This window comes from Botryllus schlosseri, chromosome 6 (genome assembly GCF_051294905.1).
Source record: "Botryllus schlosseri isolate E-star chromosome 6, Bs_hap1, whole genome shotgun sequence".
NCBI lineage: Eukaryota > Metazoa > Chordata > Ascidiacea > Stolidobranchia > Styelidae > Botryllus > Botryllus schlosseri.
Window position 1 is genome coordinate 16,256,724 of NC_137241.1, and position 6,019 is coordinate 16,262,742.

The following is a 6,019-nucleotide window of genomic DNA, read 5'->3' on the forward strand; positions in this document are numbered from 1 at the left end:
CCTCTCTAGATCGCCGTCGGTTCAATATTAATAACACGTAGTTTTACATCATTGGTACGGAATGGATGATCTGGTGATGATGACCGCCGATCGTAAAAATGTTGCATTACCATTTAGACCTGGTCAAACATACCTTTTCATCCGTTTAAGGCAGAGGTCGGAAGCCTTATTTAACAAAGAAGCCGTATCTACCCTAATTTTCAATTGCCAATGTCATTCGACTGTGAGGTCACAATTAACGATCCGTGTCGTCATGAATAATAACTAAAAAATAAAATAAAAAACATGTTTTAAACAAGGGCTATGTTTTAAACATGTTTTTTGTAAATTGATTTTTGTTTTAATTGCAACCCTAGACGCGAGGATGTCGAAATGAACAAGTACGGTCTATCAATCCAACATCCACCTCTGTTTTCTGGTATCACCAGCATTAATGCCCGATGTAACACTTTTCGATTTTGATCTTTCGGCTGTCTTGCCTGTAACGTTAAAGATTTTCTATGATTTTCTGAGCAAAGGCATAAATTGTGTACAATGTACATTTGTACAATGTACAATTGTACATATACCTACTAAGTGCACGAGTCGGCCTATACATAACGACGAGTCGATGACCCATGTGATTCTGTTTTCTTAGCGCTTACGTCTGGAATACTGTTCCGATGAAAAACAGTTCAATATTGACTTGTTTCTGTCTGTCAATTGATCGCGGCTGCATTATATCATTAGGCATGTAGCATCATCATGCAGGTGTAGCAAATGTCTGCAATTTCGACTTCTCATAAATGTGCTTTATGAAAAGTCTGTCTGCGTGATGGCTCAGAACTGACGCGAGTATACTTGATCTAGAAACAGCTCCATACTCACAAAGTCACTCATCCTTTTATTTTTGGAATCGGATTGTAGAAGACTGTATTCAATATATAATAGCCTAACTTAATTTGCGAGAATGGAAGGCAGGATAAGCTTAAGATATAAATGAGTTCGGGAATGCATCGGTGTATATCCTAATAGGCAGGTAGGTATTATCACTGTGCCGGTGCAAGTGTACAGTGTGCAATATACCAACTCGTGTTTCTCCTACAATAACTTCCCAAAGTCTTTTCGCTATAAGATAAAACATGGAACGTATCGAACAATCTATCATCTGATCGTGATAATTTCCAGTCACCCTGTGATAAGTAGAATCACATTTTAAGGCAATACATGTTTTAAAACAAATCTGTTTAAAACACGTCTTGAATCACCACTTCGCAATCTTTTTATAATAAGAACCCATTTCTGAACACAAATTTCTAGATCAAGGAAATCCATTAAAAATAAACCGTCCAATACAAATATCAAGTGTCGATTTAGTGAATAACCATGGCGTATCCACCGAATAGCTATCAACATATAAAACACGAAATAAGGATGCTTCATGAAGTGATAGAGGCCGTCTAATGGTATTGGTATTTTTCCGATGATCTCCGTGAATGATTAGTTTTGTACATTTTAACACTCAAAATTACGCAATGTGCATGTTTTTGTTTATTTTGCACAAATAGTGTAAAAGAAGAGGTGAAGCAGAAACCAGTTATAGCCTGTCCTGTGATTCCGAAATCCATCATAAGCAAAGCTGATATCAGTGATCTGGCATGGGCGGGTCATGTGCCGGTTGCCAGTTTGTATGCGGGGTCCAGATGAGTTAGTTCACCCAATTTTCTTCAGTTCAGCAAATGTCTTCAACTATTCAAGTTTAATGACGTAATTGGTTTTAGTGATGCAGTGATAGTTTTAGGGCCTGGAACCGCAGTGAATCACAGGATCGGGCACAAAGTTATCCGCTGTACCGAAAGGCTCACTCGTACGCCTATAGGCTACTTGAGTCGTACTCGTAGGTTGATGGTTGCTATTAGTTAACGACCGGATCTCGGGAATTTATAATAACTGGTATCAATCGAATGCTATTGTCGCCTTGAACCCGAAAATCCAAACATTATTACTGTCAGGATACGAAAACCCCCTTAAAATGACTGAGCGATCGGACTGGACCGGCTTTGTTTCGTACAGTGGAAGCACAGCGAAACTATATACGACAAACAATAGAAACATGTTTTAAGGATGTGTGTTCAAAACTTACCGTCATCTTAAACGCGACTCTAGCAATAAGCATAGGCTTATGCTTGGAGTTCAAACGAAACAAATTTTGCAGATTTTTAGCTTATCATTTATCTCATTAGATTAGTGGTTTACGCGCTGTTTGGAGACATGCTAGAGCTTGACCCATATAGATAGAAGATCCAAACCATTTCCATAGGCGAAATAAATCTGAAAGGGTGGAATTTAACTGATACAGTCTATTTATAGAGACATGAAATTTGGTTGATGACGGTTATTTCTGTGTGGCAATATCATTGACAATCAATCACCGAAATATGTTCAGTTCACCTTGGACTGCCGGTTACTCAATATTATGACGTCATTAACCATTGCAACAATTACAAGCCTGAGATCACTTGATGCAGATTCACTGCGACATATGCTCTCGACTCCTGCAAATTACATTGCTGTCACTCGTAATAGATGGCGAAGATTTTTCTAGTTTGCTGACAAAACAATCATTTTCAATCCGTGTCTCTGTGATAGGATCTTGTCAAGTGGTGTTGAGATTCAAGGGTGTTTACCAACAAACATCCGTCGGCCAGTTAGCCTGTGATCCTAAACCAGAGGAGTCGTATAACCACAAACATTGGTCTAATTCGGTAGTTCGGTTGCTGGATATAAGCGTTAAATGTTCATCTGATCACGTGAAAAACTTGAAAAAGACAAAGTGACGAAAAACACCACTATCTCTATGTTTGTATATCCTTTATGTATTCATTGACGGGATGGTGTTCAAGTTCTTTAATTTTGGTTTGCTTGGCTCAAATTTCCAACGCCTACGAGCGTCGAGCGTATTGAGACATAACGGTAAATGAGGGTTGTCCATGTCCAATTGTCCATATTTAGTTCGCGAGTCATTTTAGGTCAACACACGACGCTTCGACTAAATTAAACTCTGTAGGACTTTGCAGTTTCAATATTAGATTGACGGAGTCGGCAAAGATGTGGTTGTTCGTTAAACAAAATTTTCGATTTTCTATCGATATATATGTGGAATCGCAGAATAGCCAGGGTTGGTGGAATGCGCTTTTGCCTCCTTCCCCCATACACTGTGACGCTATCCGTGTTCATTCTGTCACAATTGATAAATGACGCCAAGACATTGTGTAATTTTATTCGACTAGTTCAATTTTTTCTACTGGCTACGAGTGGCGACTATGCATACGGTAATCACAATGGGCCGATATGCCACCTATACCTATTCCTGTGATATTTTCATAGAAAATTATCCCTGGCGGAAAACTAGTCTTCGTCTTGAACTTTGTTACTGTGAGTTTGACTTGACTCAATGACAAACAGAAAATGATAGACCTTAATCCAAGATATTTTAATTTTGAGAATGAATGTTTGCAACTCAGCGGTTCTCACAACAGCCGGCTCGCGTCAAATTTCCAGCCGGTCCGCCGACTGTATTTCAGTTTCATTCTCAATTGCGAAATGTACGAGGTCGGAGGCTTGTCCATTGTCCAATGATTAAAGAAATTAAACAGCAAATTTTAAACTGATTTATAACGGTCTCTGCCGTGATATAAGTATAATAGAATCGGGACCTACGATAAGTTAAGATAAGTTATCGTAGGCCCCGAATAGAATCTATAGCAAACAGCGAGGTCGCATTACTTTTAATAGAAACCTAATGGTAAATATCGAGCTCGTAGTTTTAACAGGACATTGCCTTGCAGAAATTTCGCCCGAACAATGAAATAACAGGTGTATTAGCAACACGAAAACAACCAATTTCTCAATAAATTAGAGTTCTAATTCAGTGTTTGCTTATGTCGAAATTACATTCTGAGTTAATTTCGATTTTCGAAAGTTCACCGGCCCACAAAATTTGTTATAAAGGATGAGAACCGCTGTTGAAACTCGCAACTTCGCGACATGCAAAATGCACAATGCACATGTTACAACTCTGGATATAATTGTAGCATACATACTTTATATTATGTAGCCTACACACAGTATTCGAGCTTACTCTGGGCAGACATATTCTTGCGTATCAGCAGACCGAGGACATGATGTCGTCACTAGCAGATAATATTTCTAATCATTTCAAGTAGCGGTTGTCATTCTATCTTAGTTTAAACGGAGATAGTGTGGGGCATTAAACGATTGGTAACACGATATTGGAACCCCATACGAGTGGCGCGTTGGATGCTAGTAATAACTGGCTTTGCTGCCTGATGGCAATGGATATTGTGTTCCATAGAAATTCTCGAAGCACCTGTCTTCTTTCGGGTTCAGAAGATTTAGTAACACTAAAACATGCGAAGCAGGTGTCAATGTCAGTAAGATTGAACTAAATAAATTGGACACATAATGGGGATGGAAAGGCGTGATTTTGTTTTCCCATGGGTAATCCTAATTGGTTAACTAAATTGTTCTTTCTGAACACAGAGATGTCTCTCAGTAACCGCGTTATTTAGTTGTCGAAACAATACAATTGCTCATGTAGAGTCAGGTATAGTAATAGCCGGATGATACCTCGTAATATTGTCAACGGTTCCTGTCATGTATTTAAGTTAGTTAATCCATAGTTTGAGGGTAACAACTTCGGGACTAAGATACCCCTAGCCTGCCGGGTGGCTTTCTCTCTCATCTAGCATAATGTAGCTGTGCGAGACTTAGGCCTACCTTACGGTTTACAATGCAAATTCTACAGGGAGTTCGATTAGATACCAGGGCTGGGGAGTCGGATTCAGAGTCACGAGTAGGAGCATTTTTGACCACTTGTGAGTAGGGTCTCACTCTACATTTTTTTCTTCATTTTATCATTATTCACATCGAAAAAAAATTGTGTCCGCGTTGAGGGATGCGTGTTGGCATAACATTTCGTAATAATCGTAATCGTAATAAACATTCATCAACTAAGAGGAAGGACTTTACCGAGTCGACCGAGAAGTGCACAATACTCATCGATGAGAACTTCGGTCACTTTTCTCCAACAAAGTGAAAATATCCCACGGAAAATATTGTATTTGTTATGATTAAATCCGCCGTCAAATTGATCATTATCTTTACCGATCAGCTGTGTTCCCTTTTTTTCGAGCAGTATTTCTCTCCCATCGCACACTTGAGCAACGAACCTTCTTTGGAGAATATCCTTCATGAACAGAAGAGAATTTATGATCTTTTCCACAGTGTCTTGACTTGAGCTGTATGTCAGTTGATGTTCGGTGGCTCGCAGTATTATTCATTCTATGTAGGTCGTACATAGACCTGAGCCGGTGGGGTATGGGGACATTCAAAATAGCTGGCAGTATAGGCTATTTATTCGCACGCTTTTTCAACGAGGATTGGAATGGATATTGCCGACGCAGGGTCGATGCAGCCGGTTACTGGCGGCCTTTTGTTTACGAATCTACGGCAACTCCGAAGTCTTGAGCCGGAATGGAAATGGCGGTGTTCCATGACGTAATGAGTGCTGACGGATCAAACACAACTGTAACTCGAGATATTGCCGAGGCAAGGTCGACGCAGCTGACAGATTACTGGCCGCTGTTTGTTTTCCAATCTACGACAAATCTGAAGTCTCCAGCCGGAGTGGAAAAAAGCGACGGTAGATGCCGTAACGAGTGCCAACAGGTCAACACACTGAATGCAACTCGTGTATTGATTAAAGCAAGGGGCAAGCTGGTGGCTGGTGTCAAATGAAAATAATCTCCGACGGATTTTGTGCAATGTTCAACCCCGTTTCTCGCGGATAGCATTATATCAGCGTAGGGTACTCTGGGAAAATTACTTGATAATATAAAGAGGATTTGAGATCTCTTGTTAGCGGACCAGAGGGGAAACGGGGAATATAATGTTTGCTGTCTGGTGGTAGCAGAACGATTTCCGGGTAATCTCAACACAGACAACGCATGTGGTGCTT

General features: G+C 40.0%; 1 protein-coding gene across 2 annotated transcripts in view; it reads right to left on the reverse strand.

The window, feature by feature from the left end:
* LOC145441178 (uncharacterized) overlaps positions 1–6,019 on the reverse strand; it is a 149,709-nt gene that overhangs the window by 78,807 nt on the left and 64,883 nt on the right. The window lies entirely within an intron of this gene.